We start from the raw sequence: 20,980 nt of genomic DNA, 5'->3' as shown, positions 1-20,980 counted from the left end.
ACCATCTGTGGAGAGAGACCAGCTGAGATTGTCCAGAATGTTCAGACTTCAAGACACCCCGTCTTTCCTCCAAAATTAAAAAGAACATGCGGTTTCATATGAACGGCAAATGCACCTTTCTGTCTCCACCTGATTTGTGTTTTTTCTTCATGCATCCATCTCATTCTCTTTCCTGCTAATCCAAAAGTCTTAATGAGTCAGTTAAAGCCGCTGTTTGCTGCATTAAATGGTTCTCCGTATTGGGGAAAATAACTGATCTCGTCAGAACTGAGTTGTCGCTCCGGAAGTGTAAGTGGCAAGTGTACAATGCGTATTGTCGCTTCAAGTGCCCGTTCCTCGTTAGTATAGTGGTTAGTATCCCCGCCTGTCACGCGGGAGACCCGGGTTTAATTCCCCGGCAGGGAGTTCGTCGTATTCTTATTACTTCAAATTAAACTTGTGTTGTTCTCGAACTTTCAAAACAGAAACAAAGACTATCAAGGAATGAAACTTTCAAAAATGCAAATCTTTACATTTGTACCGACACTTTTCGTAACATGAGATCAACGTTCGTTCAATTCATCAGCATTTTGGCTCACCTTTGATGTGGCGATGCCACGTAGTCAACACGTCGGATATTACCCTGATATTAGCACAATGTCAATAAATGCTGTGATTTCATATTTTTCAGTTCTATTTTTGGATGATCCACTGACTCCCAGATCCCCGAAAATACAAAGGAAAGCTCCACTGTTTTTCAATATTGGAAATCCCTTTGAGTCTGTGAGTTGTGAAGATTCATGCAGCGTGAGGAATGGAATATTAATGCATGATTGTAAGAGCAGGAAGGTTCAGATTCGGATTGGACAAAAGTTTGGTGAAGCCACCGCTGGAGGACAGTGTGCAGTTCCAGTCAAATTACTACAGTAAGGATTTGATTCCACTGGAGAGGGTGCAGTGTCCATTTACTAGTGACCAGATCGTAGACTGGGATGGAGAATTTGAGCTATGAAGCGAGATTGGATTGGATCAGGTTGTTTTATTTAGAGCAGTGAAGGCTGAGAGGAGACCTGATTGAGGTGTATAAGAAATGGACAGGGTGGATAGGAAGCTGCTGCTGCCTCACAGCACCAGGGACCCGGGTTTGATTCCCGGCTTGGGTCACTGTCTGTATGGAGTGTCCATGTTTCCCCCCATTTGCATGGATTTTCTCTGGGTGAACAAAGAAAATTACAGCACAGAAACAGGCCCTTCGGCCCTCCAAGCCTGCATCGACCATGCTGCCCGACTGAACGAACATCCCGCCCACCGTTCCGGGCAACATATCCCTCTATTTCCATCTTATTCATGTATTTGTCAAGACGCCTCTGAGAAGTCAATGCCGTATCCCCGGCAAAGAGTTCCAGGCACCCACCACTCTCTGCCTCATACATCTCTTTTAAACCTTGCCCCTCACACCTTAAACCTTTGCCTCCGAGAAAAGACTCTTTCATCCAGGGAAAAAAAGCTTCTGACTATCCATTCTGTCCGTGCCTCTTGTAATCTTGTGGATGTCAGCAAGTCGCCCCTCAAACTCCGTCGTTCCAGTGAGAACAAATCAAGTTCCTCCAACTTCTCCTCACAGCTAATGCTCTCCTTACCAGGCAACATCCTGGTAAATCTTTTCCGTACCCTCTCCAAAGCCTCCACATCCTTCTGGTAGTTTGGCGGTCAGAATTGAACACTAAATTCCAAGTACAGCCTATGTAAGGTTTTATAAAACTGCAACATCACTTGCCAATTTTTAAACTCAGTGCCCCAGCCGATAAAGGTAAGTACGCCGTGTGCCTTCTTAACTACCTTCTCCACCTGCATTGCCACTTTCAGTGACCTGTGTACTTGTCCACTCAGATCCCTTTGGCTATCAATACGCTTGTGGGTTCTGTCATTTACTGTATATTTCCTATCTGTATTAGACCTTCCAAAATGAATTAACCCACATTTGTCCGGATTAAATTCCATCGGCCATCTCTCTGCCCAAGTCTCCAACTCATCGATATTCTGCTGTATCCCCTGATGGCCCTCATCGCTATCCACAAATCCACCATCGTTTGTGTTGTCTGCAAACTTACTGATCAATTCAGTTACATTTTCCTCCAGGTAATTTATATATTACAAACAGCAAAGGTCCCTGCACTGATCCCTGAGGAACACCACTTGCCACAGCCCTCTATTCATCACCCGTCAAAGGGGCAAACCCCGAAAGCCTGTGGGTGCTACTGACAAGTAAACTGGCTGTACTTTAACCTGGTGTTGTGAGACTTCTTACTGTGTTTACCCCAATCCAACGCCGGCATCTCCACATCATGACTTCATCAAAACAGACAGTGAAATGGAACATTGTTCAATAAATCGCTGATGAGTTGTCAAAAAAGTTGCCTAACTTTGAGATACTTTGAAAGGTTCAGGGGTTCGCGCACAGCAGGTGGCTCGTTGGTCTAGGGGTATGATTCTCGCTTTGGGCGTAGCGTTAAAATGCGAGAGGTCCCGGGTTCAAATCCCGAACGAGCCCTGCATCTTTTTTTCTAAAGAAAATTCTTGCAATGAAGGCGGCGACAATGAGTGAAAGCCGAAGCAGTGTTTACCTCCCGAGAACTCCCGAGACAGATAGGTTCTTGATTAATAAGGGGATCGGGGTGAATGAGAAAAGGTAGGAGAATGGGGATGAGAAAACTATCAGCATGATTGAATGGAGGAGCAGACTCAATGGACCGAGTGGGATAATTCTGATCCTGCGTCTTATGGTCTTATGGTGATTCACTCAACTTTTCCAAATCACTCTGTCGGATATGGTGTAAGGTGGCACTGAGAGAATGGGATGGAGAGAGAATGCGGTGACTGCAGTCTGACTCTGATTCTTCAAACCAGTTAGTGCCCCCTTGTAGAAAGTGAATGTGTCTGAGAACAGGAGAAAAGCAGGTCGTGAGACAGGGATTTATTTTCCATAAAAAGTAAAACAAACTTCGAACCAGTCAGTGTCTGTCTGAGAACTGGAGGGGAGGGGAGGGGGTCTGCTGAAATAAAATTCACATCAATATTTCAAAAAAAAAGTTCAGTTTACAAACTGCGTTATGGACACATCTCGTGTCTGATGAAATCAGCAACTAAGTTAGTTCCGTAATTATAACGAATGAAAATAACGACTCTTTAAACCAAGCGAGTGTTGGTGATATCGCGGTGGGCAGAACTGCCTTTCAAGCAGCTGGCACGGGTTCAGTTCCCGGCGTCGCAATGGGAATTTATTTAGAACTTATCCTCTTGTGACTCGAAACAAATGGACATAAAGTTCAAACGCAACATTTGATGGGAATGAAATGAAAATAAATGTTTCATTTTTTCCCCTAAAATTCGGAATCTATTTGCTTTTAATGAACATTTCTTTGAAACATAAAAACAAGTCTCTGAACTAATAAATGAGTTCTCATTCAGAGAGAAACATACAAAATAAAAGATGAACAAATTCAGCTCACACACTGCTCTCTGCATCATTGCTATGTCTGATAAAGTTAGTAGAAATGTTACTGAGCTCAGAGCAATTAACAGCTGCGATGGCCGAGTGGTTAAGGCGTTGGACTCAAAATCCAATGGGGATTCTCCGCGCAGGTTTGAACCCTGCTCACAGCGAATCTGGTGTGAAATGTTTAAAAGTCACGATTTGTTTCGAAGGGCAACCGCTAAAAAAAAATGTAACTTCCGGTGTTTTTCTTTTCAAGAAGTGGATTTGTGCTGTGGGCCGGGATGTCCTCAGCTGGCGAACTGGGCCGAGTGTGCTGGAAATTCCATGAGAAAGATCATGACGAGAGAAGAAAGAGAAATAAAGCAGCATCAGGGGAACAAGGACAAAACGAGGTCTCATATCAGAGGAAGATTCTAACGTAATTACTCACAGAACACAAAGATCGTATTTCACCAGAATACAGTGAATGAATGAGAACTTCAAAATGCTGCTTAGATGATATGAAATTGTGTTCATTCAAACACATTGCAAAAGCTGCTCATTACTGGGCGTAAGACATTCCTGGTTATAACAGCTTGAGAAAGGAGATTTGAGGTGGAAAATAGGGAGGGATAATCGTTTTGGAAAACGAGGAAACGAGGTTTATATGTAATCATAAGGAAGTAGTAAAAATTCCAGTTTAGAACCGCGTTAACATTTTTCTCATTGCTGCATTGCTCTGTTTGCTCAAATCAACAAAGACCCAATTCCCGCCCTTCCTGTTCCTTACAGGAAGGTGTTGAGAGTGTCAGATCTGAGCAATGTGAAGTATCCAATTGGAGAGTTACATCCTGGCGACAGGAATATCTCTCCACAGCTGCTTTCGGAGCTGCTGAATATTTCCAGCATTTCCTGTTCTCCGGAGCAGTGTACGTGGTGGCTGTGGTGAGTGTTTGAATGTGCTTTGAAAGCTTTTGACTGCATTTCCGGTTCGCGGGATTTTTGTGAGTACTTTTTATTTCCGTAGCGGAAGTCAGGCGAAGGGCGAGTCGGGAAGGGAGAGCAGGTTTGACGTATCCTCTGTTCTTTTGTACTCAGTACCCGATTGATAAAGGAAAAGCAGGGCACCGTCTGATTTATTATGATCATTCCCCTCACCGTTCTGGTCACCCTATTAGAGAAAGGATATTATTAAACTAGAAAGAGCTCCGAAAAGATTGACTAGAATGCTACCAAGACTTGATGGTTTGAGTTACAAGAAGAGACTGGATAGGCTGGGACTTTTGTCTCTGGGGTTGGGGATGATCTTCCTGAGGTCTACAAAATAATAAGGGTCATTGATCTGCGAGATAGTCCATATCTTCTCGAAATTGTAGGGAAGTCTAAAACTGGAGGGCATACGTTTAAGCTGAGAGGGGAGAGATACAAAAGGGTGAAGAGGGACTTTTTCATTTTTTGCGGATGGTGATTGTCTGGAACAAGCTGCCAGAGGTAGTAGTAGAAGTGAGTATGACTTTATTTTTTAAAAGCGTTTGGACAGTTACATGAGTAAGATGGCTGTCGAGGGATATGGGCCAAACGCGGGCAATTGGGACTAGCTTAGTGGCTAAAAAAAGGACAAGTTGGGCAGAAGGGCCGTTTTTCATGCTGGAAACCTCTATGATCATCCCTGTCAACTTGGAAGATATATGTACATATTTGCCTCTTTAGAACTGTACCATATAGTTTCTGTTTTGAACGTGGGTTCTTCCTTCAAAACGAATCAATTCACATTTTGATGCATTTACTTTCATCTGCCTTATTAAAAATGTCCGTGCTTTTGGAAGTTTATGTAAACCTTCGCCAACACTCTCGGTTACAATTTCGAAATACTCAAAACAGTTCAAGAAACATTGTTACCTTAATAACTCGGAAGTTGGAAAGTTATTTCCAGTCTCTTCGCAATTACACTGATCATGTCTTTCAGTATCCTCAGATGCATATCACCCAGTCCTAGCGTCTAATCAAATATGGACAGGCTCTCCAAACCTCCTCTTCATTGAGTTAATTACCTCTGGAGTGGAATACCGAACAGTTTCACAAAGATTCACTTCCTGCTCAGTGAAACGCCTGGGACAGAGTTAAAATATAATCGATTCAAAACCAAACTGTGACCCCCCAGCCCGACCCCTACCCGCACCCCCCCCACGCCCCCCCCCCCCCCCCAACGCCCCCAGCATTGTCAGACTGCAATTTCTTTCTGACCAAAATACAACTAAACACACGATGCAAGAATCCCTGACGCGACAAGCAATGGACAGCCCTGATTGATTCATTGGGATAAGTTTACAGTCTGGTTCCGTGGGTGAACATTCTTGAAAACTTTTGGTTTAAGAACATAAGAACATAAGAAATAGGAGCAGGAGTAGGCCATCTGGCCCTTCGAGCCTGCCCCGCCATTCAATAAGATCATGGCTGATCTGTCGTGGCTCAGTTCCACTTTCCCGCCCTCTCCCCATAACCCTTAATCCCCTCTCTTATCAAAAACCCATCAACCCGCTTCTTAAAAATATTTAGCGAGGCAGCCTCCACCACTTCAACGGGCAGAGAATTCCAGAGATTCACCACCCTTTGAGTGAAGAAGTTCCTCCTCAACTCCGTTCTGAACCGCCCCCCCTCTATCTTGAGGCTGTGCCCCCTAGTCCTCCTGTCTTTTTTGAGCGGGAAGAGTCTGGTTTGCAGCATTGAGAAAATTGTCGCGAAGTGTTGCTGGATTTCAAACCTGACCTGGAGACATGTAAATCCCGCCATCTAAAACGAAACGTGTTTTTGTTTTCCCGAAACAAACAACCAACATTTGGAACCAAAACTGGCAACAAGTGAGGGCTCGTCCGAGATTTGAACTCGGGACCTCCCGCAGATTCATACAACGAAATCCCCGAAGCGAGAATCTTACCACTAGACCAACGAGCCGTCGGTGTTTTAACTGTTTAGTGGATAAACTTCTGTTAACTAGCTATCCTTTCAGACTGTCATTAGAATGGAACATTGAAGCAAAACACAACAGATTCAGGGGGAAATGCGATCCTCTTTGTCTTAGACCCTGAATATTCAACAGGATGTTCAATGTTGGGATTGTAGCTTCTCTCAGCGAAAGAAATTCCCATCACATCAGTTCAAGGATTGTTGTGAAGAACAGATTGAGCAAAGTGTAGAAGACCAATGCGGAAAAGTGTGAGGTGATTCACTTTGGTAAGAGTAACAGGAGTACAGAATATAGGGCGAATGGAAGGACTCTTGGTAGTGTCGACGAGCAGAGAGATCTCGGTCACCATGTGCATAGATCCCTGAAAGTTGGCACCCAGGTTGAGAAGGTTGTTAAGAAGGCGTACGGTGTGTTAGCTTTTATTGGTAGAGGGATTGAATTTCTGAGCCGTGAGGTCATGTTGCAACTGTACAAAACTCTGGTGAGGCTGCACTTGGAGTATTGCGTACAGTTCTGGTTGCCGCATTATAAGAAAGATGTGGAAGGATTGGAAAGGGTGCAGAGGAGGTTTACCAGGATGTTGCCTTGCATGGTGGGAACGTCTTATGAGGAAAGGCTGAGGGACTTGAGGTTGTTTTCGTTAGAGAGAAGAAGGTTAAGAGGTGACCTAATTGAGGCACACAAGATAATCAGAGGATTGGATAGGGTGGACAGTGAGAGCCTTTTTCCTCGGATGGTGATGGCTAACACGAGGGGGCATAGCTTTAAATTGAGGGGTGATAATTATAGGACGGATGTCAGAGGTAGGTTCTTTACTCAGAGGGTAGTAAGGGCGTGGAATGACCTGCCTGCAGCAGTTGTGGACTCGCCAACTTTCAGGGCGTTCAAATGGTCAGTTGGATAGGCATATGGATAATATTGGAAGAGTTTAGGTTAGAGGGTCATTAGATTGGTTCCACCGGTCGGCACAACATCGAGGGCCGAAGGGCCTGTACTGCGCTGTAATGTTCTATGTTCTATGGTTGTCCAGCTGGGGAAGACTGCACTCGCCTCGTTCCATTCCCACCTTTCTGGTCAGTGGCACAATATCACCCGCAATGGTTACTCTTCTCCCTCCTGTGTTGTTATCTCCCGAATCTTTGAAGGATCTAACCTTGGTTCCCTCCTATTTCTAGGCCTCATCTCTCGGTGTCATAATCTGAAGAAGTGTTAGTTTTCACACGTAAGCTGATAATACCCAGTTCCAGCTCACCATCAGCTCTCAGAACCAATCCTTCCTATTAAATTATTAGATTGCTTATCCAGCAGCTTGTACTCGATAAGCAGATAATTCCCCATGAAACATCTGGAAGGCCAAAGGTCCCACCACAAATTCTATTCCCAGTCAATGACTCCATCACTCTCCCTGGTCACTGTCGAGGCCGAAACAAACTCATATAACCTTGGCACATCATTACACCTGGAAATGAGATTCTGACCACACATCTGTTCCTGCACCAAGGCCACCTGTTTCCAGCTGTGTAACTTCACACATTGTTGATAATACCTGATCTCAACTGTACCTGAAACCCTCATCCATGTTTTTGTTACCTCTGGACTTGCTGATTCAAATACACTCCTCCTGCAGATTTTGTTCCCTGAAGGACATTCGTAAACTGCATGGGGTTTTATAAAAATGGATAATTAATTCCAGGTTTGTCTTGAATTAAAATTTCACCATCTGCCCTTTTGGGTTTTGAACCCAGCTTCCCAGAGTATTACCCAGGATCTCTGGATTACTTGTCCACTGCCACTGCCTCCCCCAAACACTGCCAGGATTGGGATTTGAATCCTCGCCTTTTCCATTACCCTGATGAAGATCTCGATCAAGTTCATTAACTATGGGATTACTGAGGGGCTTTCCTTAATTATTGTGCATCAGCACAGGTGGGTGTTTTTTTCCCCCCCCCGGGTAATTATTTGGAGAATATTACATATTGAACAACAAAGAACAACACAGCACAGGAAACAGGCCCTTCGGCCCAACAATTAAACTGATATTAAACTGATTGGACTGGTTCTCACAGCCATTTCTGAAGAGGTGTCTTTACCCTTTGCAATTCTCCACTCATTTGGCACCACCCATATAACGAGCTGGGTTAGAAATTGCCTCCATTGCCACTGCAATTTCCACCCTTATTTCCCTCAGTATCCATCGATCCGTCTCTTCCAGTCACCAGAAGACAGCAATTAAGAACAGACATTGCACATGGCACGTTGACTCTGTTCTACCATTCAATTCGATCATGAGACATTTATTTATTTATCTTCATTGCCAGTCAGTGAAAACACAGTCACAGTGAAAAAAAACAAGAACAGCAACAACAACATCAGGCAACACACATATAGAAATCACACTATGTTTCTGATAAGTGTTTTTCTTTAACCCTACAGTGCAGAAAGAGGCCCTTCAGCCCATCCAGTCTGCACCGACCACAACCCTATCCAGGCCCTACCCCCATATCCCTACATTTTTTACCCGCTAATCCCTCGAGCCTTCGCATCTCAGGCACTAAGGGTAAATTTTAGCACAGCCAATCAACCTAACCCACACATCTTTGGACTGTTGGAGGAAACCGGAGAATCCGGAGGAAACTCACGCAGACACGTGGAGAATGTGCAAACTCCTCCAATTGAAGCCAGGTCCCTGAAGCTGTGCAGCAGCAGCAATGACCATTATGCTACCGTGCTGCCCCGATAACCGTCCGTGGACGTCACTTTGTAAGTGGCCGGTTAGATCAGTTGGTTAGAGCGTGGTGCTAATAACGCCAAGGTCGCGGGTTCGATCCCCGTACGGGCCAGTTTACCTTTTCCCTCAAACTGAACGGTATTGGGCGGCACGGTCGTCCATGCTGAAATTGTCTCTGAATGTCCTGAGATGTCGTGGGATGAGGGACAAACACGTAGGGATATGGGGGTAGGGCTGGGGTGGAATTGTGGTCGGTGCGGACTCGATGGGCCAAATGGCCTCTTTATGCACTGTCGGGTTTCTATGATTCTATGAAGTGTTCGAAAAGTCACTACATTTTCAGCATTCACAATAAATTCAGACAAAGTGTTTGAAATATCAACAATTCGACGCGGGGAAAACAAACTGTGAGTTTTAAGACATGAACCAAATTTCTGCAGTTTATACTGACACCCACCCAAAATACATTATCTATGAATACATCATTTTCCAAGTTGGGTTGTAAGGCCATGTATCAGAGAATAGGATAGTGCAGAAGAGGCCCTTTGGCCCATCGAATCTACAGTGATGTATGAAATGCCCTGGCCTGCCCAACTAATTCCACTTGCCAACACTCGGCCCATTGAGCAGAAAGCAGGCTCAGTGCCACAGACTGAAAGGAGGTTTTAGTTCACATGGGCAGCATGGTCGGCGGAGGCTCAGAGGGCTGAAGGGCTGCTCCTGTGCTGTAATTTTCTCTCTTCTCTGATATTTAAAGAGTACACATTGATTTACACAGCCAGAGACTGACAATTAGAGGATGAATCCCACAGGCAGTTGCAGAGACTGATGGGTAAAAGTAAACCCAGTCCCCTCATATAGTGACCGAGAAGGACAGTTACAACATTAATCCCAAAATGGCAGAGCATCGCAGGGAGGGAATGAACCCCGCAGTCACTCTCAGCTCCCACTAACTGGCAAATACACATTGAGTCCCCAACAGTACCACGGACAGAGTGACTCCATCAGTCACATAGAAAACCAGGCAATTACTATTCAATACAATGTGATCAGAAGCGACAGAGAAGGAAAAAGGGAAGTGTGGTGAGAAAGAGATAGAGGAGCAAATCTGTATGCAGATCATGGATGACAGATACAGCATTAATTCCATTCTCTCACAGACCGATGTGGAGTTGCTGACTTTGGACTGGGGGAGGCACATTAAGTAGCATCACGACGCCAGGTAAAAGTCCAACAGATTTATTTGGTAAGATGAGCTTTTGGAGCGTCGCTCCTTAACCTGATGAGGAAGATGAAAAATATAATGAAACAATAGATTAAGTGATCACAAAAATACACTGGCCAGCAGGATTAAGGAAAATCCCAAGGCTGTTTATACATACATAACAAGCAAGAGGGTAGCCAGGGAGAGGGTTGGCCCACTCAAGGGCAAGGGAGAGAATCTATGCGTGGAGCTAGAGTAAATGGGCGAAGTATTAAATGAGCACTTTGCGTCATGTTGACCGAAAACGACGTGTATGATGATGAGTCTGGGGAAGGATGTGCAGGTGGTTTGAGTCATGTTGAGATCAAAACGGAGAAGGTATTGGTGCCCTTGAGAAATATTAAGGTCGACAAGATAGGTCTGATGGGATATACCCCAAATACTGAGAGAGACAAGGGAGGAAATTGTTGGAGCCTTGAGAGAAATCTTTGTATTCTGACTGGCGACAGAGGAGGTCCCAGATGATTGGTGAATCGCCTATGTTGTTCCTTTGTTGAAGAAGGATAACAGCAACAATCCAGGTAATTACAGGCCGGTGAGCCTTACATCAATGGCCGGGGAATTATTGGAGAGGATTCTTCGAGATAGGATCTTTTCCCACTTGGAAATGAGTGGACATATTTGTGAGAAACAATATGGTTTTGTAAAGGGGAGGTCGTGTCTCACGAACATGACGGAGTGTTTCAAGGAAGAGACAAATGTGGTTGATGAGAATAGGACAGTGAATGTTGTGTACATGGACTCTCTTCATCGCTCAAATTCTCCATCCCAGGCAACGATCTGGTCCCTGGTAAATGGAAACTGCACACTCTCCAACGGAATGAAATCCTAACTGTAGTGATTTGACCGGAACTGCGCACTGTCCTCCAGCGGTGGCCTCAGCAAAATTTTGTCCAGCTCGAACTGAACCTTTCTGCTCTTACAATCATGCATTAATATTCCATTCCTCACGCTGCATGAAACTTCACAATTCACAGACTCAAAGGGATTTCCAATTTTGAAAAACATTGGAGGTTTCCTTTCTATTTTCAGGGATTTGGGAATCAGTGGATCATCCAAAAATAGAACAGAAAAACATGAAATCACAACATTTATTGACATTGTGCTGATATCAGGCTAATATTCCACGTGTTGACGACGTGACATCGCCAAATCAAAGGTGAGCCAAAATGCTGATGAATTGAAGGAACGTTGATCTCAGGTCACGAAAAGTGTCGGTACAAATGTTAAGATTTGCATTTTTGAAAGTTTCATTTCTTGACAGTCTTTTTCGTTTCTATTTTGAAAGTGAGAGAACAACACAAGTACAATTTGAAGTAGTAAAATTGCGATAAACTCCCCGTCGGGGAATTGAACCCCGGTCTCCCGCGTGACAGGCGGGGATACTAACCACTATACTAACGAGGAGCTGACACATGAAGTGATCATACGCATTGCACACTTGTCACTTGCACTTCCGGAGCGACAACTCAGTTCTGACGAGATCAGTTATTTCCCCCAATACGGAGAACCATTTAATGCAGCAAACAGCGGATTTAACTAACTAATTAAGACTTTTGGATTAGCAGGAAAGAGAATGAGATGGATGCATGAAGAAAAAACACAAATCAGTTGGAGACAGAAAGGTGCGATTGCCGTTCATATCAAACCGCATGTTCTTTTTTTAATTTTGGAGGAAAGACGGGGTGTATTGAAGTCTGAACATGCTGGACAATCTCAGCCGGTCTCTCTCCACAGATGAGTTCAGACCTGCTGAGTTTTTCCAGCATTTTCATTTGTTGTTTCAGATTCCAGCATCGGCAGGATTTTACTTTTATCTTGTCAAGAAATAATTTGTTTTTCTTTTGTCGAGTGTAACAGGACAAAATTTGCGAATAATGCACAATTTGTGGGAAAGCAGGCGGTGAAGAGGATGTAAAAATATTCCAGATGGATCTAGATATAGTCGGAGAATTGGATAGCTTTTGGCAGATGGAGTTCAATGTGGATAAATGCGAAAGGCAAAGTATTATCCTTCTGGAAAGCAGTTTCAAAATCTGTCTGGGCAGAGGGATCTGGATGTCTCTGTCCAGAATCACAGAAAGTCAGTATGCGGGTAAAATGTATAATTTTAAAAAGGCAAGTTGAATGTAAGCATATATTGCAAAAGAACTGGAGCAAGAAAGTAGAGAAATATTGTTTCAATTGTGTGGATGAAGTCACAACTAGAATATTGTGTCCAGTTTTGGTCCCCTTACTTGTGGAAAGATGAGGTGGTATTACATCCAGCACTTTTTCCTTTCCTTCTCTATGTGCGGTATGCTTTGTCTGCAAGAAACCATACCTTTCACTGTATACTATTTCTTGTGACAAAAATAAATCAAATCCAATCAAATCCGGCTGTCAGAATGAGATTACCGGCGCGACTGGCGAGTTACAACCACAGGTCGACATGGCGAGTGGTGAAAACTGATATCACTGCTTCTGATCTTCACCAGAACAGACAGTGAAATGGAACATTGTTCGGGAACATTCCTGACTTTACAATGTTGTTCCGAAAAGATGGTTGAAAAGCTAAAGGAGACATTGAAAAGATGCTTCCATCACACAGCGTTTGGCAGTTGGCTCGTTGGTCTAGGGGTATGTTTCTCGCTTAGGGTCGCGACATGAAAATGCGAGAGGTCCCGAGTTCAAATCCCGGATGAGCCCGGGGTTTGCTTACATTTTTCTCCAGAGTAGATTCTGAGAATGAGTGAAATCAGGAGCAGTTTCGTGATCCCGAGAAGTCATTGTAGAGAATAATTTACTGCAGAACACGGGAAAAAAAAATCACTCGATTTAAGGTCATTTAACCGTGTTGTGGGTCTCTGGGATCGGATACATCGGATAAATAACCGCATGCTGTGGATTCAGGAAACTGGCTGAATGCCGTCAGTTGTCATCTTGTCTGAAGACCAGACAGTCTGACAGAGCTGAGAATCCCACAGTTTGATTTTTCTCTCATATTTTAGTTTTATTCTGGTATTCCCAGTGAACCGTGTGTTTCAGCAATCCAGTTGAGGGGAATTTAACAACCAGGATACAGACACACGAAGATAGGGAATAAGAGCAGAAGTACTCCATTCGACCCACCTGCCCATGTTGTGCTGAGTTTATTCATCATATAAATACAGATAAATCAGCAAGGCTATGCTTTTTAAGTAAGGGTGTTCGTACCGGTATGTATTTCCTTTTGAACCAAGTGGCATGTTGAATCATTGTTGTTTAGAATAGTCAGAATTTCACTATGCAATAGTTTAATTATTGGTACAAACATATTAAAGCATATATTACACAAAAATTTACCTATTTCTGATTGGGGATGGTATATAGAGAGAAATGTGCTTTTCTCCACGTATATTACTGATCGATACCTGGGTGTACAGGTTTCAAACTCAAAATTTACCAGCAGTACAAAACTTGAAAATAGTGAGAAACTTTAGTGAGAAGGATATTGAACATCTTCAAGAAGATACAGACCGGCTGGTGGAATGGGCAGACATGCGAAAGATGCAACTTAATTAATGTAAGAAAGTGTGAAGTGTTATATTTCGGTCCGAAGCTCGAGGAGAGGTGATATAAATTAAAGTGTATACCTTTAGTGTTCCTCGTCCCTATTGCACCTTTACCATGCCAAGATGCCACAGTCTATTCACCCATCTCAGAACACATTGAATATCCAGCCTTAGGTCTGTATTTCACCGTCTACTTGTACAGTGATTATTAAACATTTAACACTCCCACGTTCCGATGTTCCTTAACTCTGCAACGACTCCCTGCTCCGTCTGACAACATTGCACCTCCACTTTGTTCACTGCCCATGGTCGGCTCATCTTACCCAGTCTCCACTGTGTTACACTCTGCTCAGGTATATTGTCCAGATTGCATACTGTTCCAACTTTCCTATTGTCATAAGAACATAAGAACATAAGAAATAGGAGCAGCAGTAGGCCGTCTAGCCCTTCGAGCCTGCCCCGCCATTCAATAAGATCATGGCTGATCTGTCGTGGCTTAGTTCCACTTTCCCGCCCTCTCCCCATAATCTTTAATCCCCTCTCTTATCAAAAACCCATCAACCCGCGTCTTAAAAATATTTAGCGAGGCAGCCTCCACCACTTCAACGGGCAGAGAATTCCAGATATTCACCACCCTTTGAGTGAAGAAGTTCCTCCTCAACTCCGTTCTAAACCGCCTCCCTTTTATCTTGAGGCTGTGCCCCCTAATCCTACTGTCTTTTTTGAGCGGGAAGAGTCTCTCCACCTCTATCCTATCCATCCCATTCATCATCTTATACGTCTCAATGAAATCTCCCCTCATTCTTCTAAACCCCAACGAGTACAAGCCCAGTTTATTCAGCCTCTCCTCATAGCTCAACCCCCTCAACTCTGGTATCAGCCTAGTAAACAGCTGTATAGGGCATTGGTGAGGCCGCAGCTGGAGTACTGTGTGCAGTTTTGGGCGCCGCACCTGCGCAAGGATATTTTGGCCTTGGAGGGAGTGCAGAGGAGGTTTACTAGGCTGATACCGGAGTTGAGGGGGTTGAGCTATGAGGAGAGGCTGAATAAACTAGGCTTGTACTCGTTAGAGTTTAGAAGAATGAGGGGAGATCTCATTGAGACGTATAAGATGATGAATGGGATGGATAGGATAGAGGTGGAAAGACTCTTCCCGCTCAAAAAAGACAGTAGGACTAGGGGGCACAGCCTCAAGATAAAGGGGGGGCGGTTCAGAACGGAGTTGAGGAGGAACTTCTTCACTCAAAGGGTGGTGAATCTCTGGAATTCTCTGCCCGTTGAAGTGGTGGAGGCTGCCTCGCTAAATATTTTTAAGAAGCGGGTTGATGGGTTTTTGATAAGAGAGGGGATTAAGGGTTATGGGGAGAGGGCGGGAAAGTGGAACTGAGCCACGACAGATCAGCCATGATCTTATTGAATGGCGGGGCAGGCTCGAAGGGCCAGATGGCCTACTCCTGCTCCTATTTCTGATGTTCTTATGTTCTTATGTAAACCTCCTCTGCACTCCCTCCAAGGCCAAAATATCTTTGCGCAGGTGCGGCGCCCAAAACTGCGCACAGTACTCCAGCTGCGGCCTCACCAATGCCCTATACAGCCGCAGCAAGACCTCCCTACTTTTATATTGAATCCCCCTCGCTATGAAGGCCAGCATCCCATTTGCCTTCCTGACCACCTGCTGCACCTGCAAGCTGGGTTTTTGCGACTCATGCACAAGGACCCCGAGGTCCCTCTGCACCGTCGCCTGCTGCAGTTTTTCGCCCCGTAAGTAATTGTCCTTCCTACCATTCTTCCCACCAAAGTGGACCACCTCACACTTGCCAACATTAAATTCCATTTGCCATTTCCTGGCCCATTCGCCCAGCCTATCTAGATCCTTCTGCACACTCTCCACACCCTCCGCACAATTTGCCGTTCCCCCAATCTTGGTGTCATCAGCAAATTTCGACACCCTACACTCGGTTCCCTCCTCCAGATCATCTATATAAATGGTAAAAAGCTGAGGCCCCAGCACCGACCCTTGGGGCACTCCACTAGTCACCATCCGCCAATCCGAATAGCACCCATTGACCCCCACTCTCTGCCTCCTATTTGACAACCAATCCTCTATCCACGCTAACACCCTACCCCCAACTCCATGTCCCTCGACCTTCTGCAATAACCTCTTGTGAGGTACTTTGTCAAACGCCTTCTGAAAATCTGGAAAGACCACATCCACCGGCTCTCCTCTATCCACCGCCCTAGACACATCCTCATAGAACTCCAGTAAATTTATCAGACACGACTTCCCTTTAATGAAACCGTGCCGCTTCTGCTCTATCAAGCAATTCCCTTCAAGATGCCTCGCAATTTCCTCCTTAATGACAGATTCTAACATTTTACCTACCACAGACGTTAAACTAACCGGCCTATAATTCCCCGCCTTTTGCCTGGCACCCTTCTTAAACAACGGCGTAACATTAGCCGTTTTCCAATCATCCGGCACTTCCCCGGAATCCAGCGACGTCTGGAAAATAAACGAATAAATGCATTTCCATCCCTTGATTAATAACTGTCACCTTTCAATGTTTAGCGGGTGAGTTTAATGAAGCGCTGTGTGTGATTCTCGCCTTTATGCTTCTGTACAAATTTCGTCAAAGAAAGTTATCCAAATATATCCTCAATTCTCCTTCTCGTTCAAAAAGAACTGAGCGGGTGATGGATAATGTTTCAATATTCGCTTCAAAAAGATAGAGAATGGATTTACAAATTTAAAATCCAAGGGTGACATCAATGCCTGAAGTGGTTTTCAGGCTGTGGCGACTAGAATAACAATGCACATTCTCAATTTGAATTGTTCAAAATCATAGAATGGAGCATCCATTGTGGATATATAGAACATAGAACATTACAGCGCAGAACAGCCGACCGATTAAAAAGCAATGACCCTCTAACCTAAACCAATCCCTTTCCACCCATAAACCTGTCCACGGATCTCTTAAACGCCCCCAAATTAGGCGCATTTACAACTGCAGCAGGCAGGGCATTCCAATCCCTATTTAATTTTGTTTTAATTTTAATTTATTTTTTTTATTTTAATTTTTAATATTTAATTTCAATTTAAATTTAAAGGAAACTTTAAACTGTGCAGCTGTGCTGTGCTTCAGGAGCTGGTTTTACACAAATCTCCATTCATCAAAGTGTTGCCTCTCCTGCTGAGCATTTCCTGTTTTTGTTTCAGATTTCCAGCTTCCAGCTTTGTGTTGTGTTCTGTTCAGGGGTTTTACTGCAACTGATCCGCCCTGTGACAGAGGGAGTAGAATGTGTCTCCCGACGATGAAGCCTGCCAGATTAGACTCCAAGATGTGCAAGAGAATGAGGAGGAAAGAGAGGGAGGATCATTCTGGACAGATTTCCTATAAAAAGGACATAAAGGTCTGCAATTCCAACGCTGTTTTAACAGGCATAAGATGTTCAACATGGTTTGCAATCAGTGAAGTTCCCGACGTTTTAAATACAAGATTGTTGAACTTACCAGCAGCTGTTAACATTGTCAAGAATCCATATAAGACCCTGTAAAGGGTACATTGGACATGTGACTCTGTGGCGCAATGGATAGCGCGTTGGACTTCTAAATACAGATCGGTTAGCCATTCAAAGGTTGTGGGTTCAAATCACATCAGAGTTGTGTTTTGGATCAGATTAGTAGCAAACGGTTTGCTGCTTCATTGACGCGATTCAGCTTTGACACAGATATTTCCTGCTCTGCCATCTTTCCACGCTGTGTTTGTTTACTCGGTTCTCAGGGAAACCACAGAAGAAAACACAAACCCCAGTGGCTTTCTTAACGTTTGATATTGCGTTCGCTGATTGCGTTGGAAGTAGGAACTTATTTTTCAATAATTCTTCTGCTTCTTTTGGAAGATAAAGAAGATTAAAAACTCACACGCAACAACAACAACTTATAAATAACTAAAAATCAGTCAATAAATATCAGTGCCCTGCAGCGCGGTGGTGTTATCCTGATGTATCTGCTGCACTTGTCCTTCTAGGCTGTAGTGGCCGTGGGTTTGGAAGGTGCTGGAAAAGGAGTCTTGCTGTGTTGCTGCAGTGCATCCTGTAGATGGTGCACACTGCTGCCATTGTGTGTCTGTAGTGGAGGGAGTGAACTTTTATACATGAGAAGAGAATGAAGTGGGATGCTTTCTCCTGGATGGTGGGAAATGTTTGTAGAGCTGTTCAGGTTGCATTCAACCAGGCAAGTTATCCCAGGAAAACAGGTGTTCCGGTTTCCTCCCACAAAGATGAGCAGTTTGGGCGGATTGGCCATGCTCGATTGCCCCTCGGTCCCCAAAGTGTTTGTACAGGTAGATTAGCGGGCATAGGGCCTATGTGCGATTCTCTGACGGAGAGTCGCTACAGACTCGATGGGCAGAATGGTCTCCTTCAGCACTGTCCGGATTGTATGATTCTAAGGTCATTTGACAGTGTTAGAAATTCCCTGAGGGGACAAAAAAAAGAAAACTGTGTTTGTAGAACTTACACCGTTGGGTTTGTTGCAAATTAAATGTTTTTTTTCACATCAAGATGATGAAAATACCTCGATCGTGTAAATAAACAGTCGGAATAATCGTGGGGAGTCTCGAAATGTATTTTTGTTTCATCTTTGTAGATGATCAACTGTGAAGGGATAGATAATATTGACTAGCAAGGAAGGGACATTGTGACTTGCACAATTGCAAAGATCACTTGATAGGAATCCAGGCTGGACTGAGATTCAAACCCCACATCACCTGTTTACCAGAAAGGCGATTTCAACAACTAAACCACACAGACTTCCTGTGGGGTCGAATGCTGGAAAGTCGTTCCGGATACTGTGTATTTGTGGAAATAAGTGATACTAACAGTGTCCGTGCACACTGATTGGAAACAAGGATATGCCTGCTGTTACACAGGCACTTTAACCAAATTAGCCACAGAGCCTGACATTGCTAACTTTGGTACAGCGGAATGCTGGAAATACGTTCCAGATCTGGTCGTGTTTGTGAAAACAGATTTACGATCAGTACTGGAAAGGATCTGTGAAAATAGAGATAGTTCACATTTCAGATGCAGACCTTACACTGGAACGACTGTTTCTCTCTCCACAGATGCTATGGGATCCCGGATAGATTCATGAAAGAAAAATAATTGGATCCTACAGTGGGCTATGACTGCACCGATTTCAAATCCCCCTTTCCCCCGATGTTGAACAAAAACATCAGGCACATCACTCAGTGAAACTCTTCCGTTCAACATTGAGCGGTTTATCGTGAGTTGGTTCCAAATACTGTTTTCAGACACAAATCTGGTATAAAAGTAGCTGTGTTCAGGGTGTGATTCATACACACAGTTTTCTGCTCTGAAGGCAGGCGTGCCCCTTGTGTGGCGCGAGATTTTTTTTAATGATTCATTCATCCGGGAAATGTGTGTCACTGACCCGGGAAGCCTGTATTCTCCAAATTAATTATCTTTGAGTAATTGGCGATGAATTCATTCTGGAACCAGTGCAGTTCATGTGGTGTCTGTGCACACACACACTGCCGTTCGGGAGGAATTTCCAGGATTGTGAACCATCGGAACGGGAATATGTTTCCAAGTCAGGATGATGTGTCTCGGAGTGGAACTCAGAGATGGTCGTTGTTTCTCTGCATCTGCTGCCCTTGTGGTGCCAGGTGAGAGATTTCTTGGGTTTGGATGGTGCCGCGCGAAGGAAAATGTAATTAATGTCAGGAGTGGGATTTGAACCCACGCCTCCAGAGGAGACTACAACCTGAACGCAGCGCCTTAGACCGCACGACCACCCTGACTGCCTGCCGGAAAGGGTAAAACCTCTGCCCAAATCGATTAGAGTTCCATCTTTCTTGTTATTCCATTTCAAACACTGTCTCCGCATTGACTGATTGAGGGTGAACTGATCACTTATTTTGAGGTTCACGGACCAAGGTGAAGGTAAGACTCAGAGTCCCACAGGTTTGAGGGGTGAATAGTCCAGCACCATTCCATATTCTTCATCCAAATGAGAAACTCCAGCTGGCAATCGATTCAAATCAGGACACCAGCTTTAGGTAGAGGTTTGCCACCATGAAGACAGGTGGTTTCAGAAGCTCCAAAACAGGCATCAGTTTCATTTGCAGCACTAATGGCAGATATTGTCTTTCCAGAATCGGCCGTTCCGCCATGAAAATTAATGCCGGGTTAGGTGGAATGGTCACGTTAAATTTCCCCTTAGGAGTATTAGCGTGTTAAATACGTGGGGTGATTAGGATAGGGCCTGTGTGAGGTTGTTGTTGGCACAGGCTCGGTGGGCCGAATGGCCTCCTTCTTACTGTCGAGATTCTATGAAGTTCGGGGCGGCAGTTTCACTTCCCGGAGAATATTGATGACTGTTCTCTGATAACATTAAAACTTCTAACCAGTCAATGTCTGTTTGAGAACTGGCCATGAATAGAGCTGACACTGAAACGGTTCATATTGAATTAGTTCCAGCAAATTGGTTCTTGAAGCGGTGTTAATATAATGCTTTCAGAGAATGTCACAGCTTCTTAAAGGATCAGTTGCGCTTGTTTTTCGTTTGTTCATTAATTTTGTGAATCTATTTGAAGCGGCTGCAGTTGGTCAGTTTGCAGGGGCGGAGCCAGGTTCTAAAGTTAGAGAGGGCGAACACATAAAAAAGGCGCCACGGCGCATACCGCTTGTGTATTCATCTCACTTACTGTCCTGTCTGGAGACAATACACATCTCTTTAACCTATGCTTAATGCTATCTCCACTCATATTGTCTGCGCCTTTAAGATTTGATTAGCTGTAAAGACTCGCATTCTGATCAGTATTCTGTAAACTGAGTCTTTATCTGCCCTGTTTGTGATCAGAACTCCCACTCACCTGACAAAGGAGCAGCTCTCCGTAAGCTAGTGGCGTTTGTTAACAAATAAACCTGTTGGACTTTAACCTGGTGTTGTGAGACTTCTTACTGTGTTTACCTCAGTCCAAAGCCGGTATTTCTACACCTTGGAAAGAGG

The 20,980-nt window shown here is 44.3% G+C and overlaps 6 non-coding genes across 6 annotated transcripts; 4 read left to right on the top strand and 2 right to left on the bottom strand.

The window, feature by feature from the left end:
* Nucleotides 1–2,445: 2,445 nt before the first annotated feature.
* trnap-ugg (transfer RNA proline (anticodon UGG)) lies at nt 2,446–2,530 on the top strand. The gene is given in 2 exon segments: nt 2,446–2,481; nt 2,495–2,530. It is a non-coding gene; the product is annotated as a tRNA-Pro (tRNA).
* A 1,030-nt stretch (nt 2,531–3,560) lies between these two features.
* On the top strand, nt 3,561–3,642 carry trnal-caa (transfer RNA leucine (anticodon CAA)). Its single transcript has one exon. It is a non-coding gene; the product is annotated as a tRNA-Leu (tRNA).
* Nucleotides 3,643–6,316: 2,674 nt separating this feature from the next.
* Nucleotides 6,317–6,406, bottom strand: trnap-cgg (transfer RNA proline (anticodon CGG)). The gene is given in 2 exon segments: nt 6,317–6,352; nt 6,371–6,406. It is a non-coding gene; the product is annotated as a tRNA-Pro (tRNA).
* A 2,779-nt stretch (nt 6,407–9,185) lies between these two features.
* Nucleotides 9,186–9,259, top strand: trnai-aau (transfer RNA isoleucine (anticodon AAU)). Its single transcript has one exon. It is a non-coding gene; the product is annotated as a tRNA-Ile (tRNA).
* Nucleotides 9,260–11,746: 2,487 nt separating this feature from the next.
* Nucleotides 11,747–11,818, bottom strand: trnad-guc (transfer RNA aspartic acid (anticodon GUC)). Its single transcript has one exon. It is a non-coding gene; the product is annotated as a tRNA-Asp (tRNA).
* A 5,699-nt stretch (nt 11,819–17,517) lies between these two features.
* On the top strand, nt 17,518–17,608 carry trnar-ucu (transfer RNA arginine (anticodon UCU)). The gene is given in 2 exon segments: nt 17,518–17,554; nt 17,573–17,608. It is a non-coding gene; the product is annotated as a tRNA-Arg (tRNA).
* Nucleotides 17,609–20,980: the final 3,372 nt, after the last annotated feature.

This window comes from Carcharhinus amblyrhynchos, unplaced genomic scaffold (assembly GCF_965287045.1).
Source record: "Carcharhinus amblyrhynchos unplaced genomic scaffold, sCarAmb.v2.hapA scaffold_42, whole genome shotgun sequence".
NCBI classification, from domain to species: domain Eukaryota; kingdom Metazoa; phylum Chordata; class Chondrichthyes; order Carcharhiniformes; family Carcharhinidae; genus Carcharhinus; species Carcharhinus amblyrhynchos.
The sequence above is the reverse complement of the archived record's forward strand: the minus strand, read 5'-3'. Positions and strand labels throughout refer to the sequence as shown.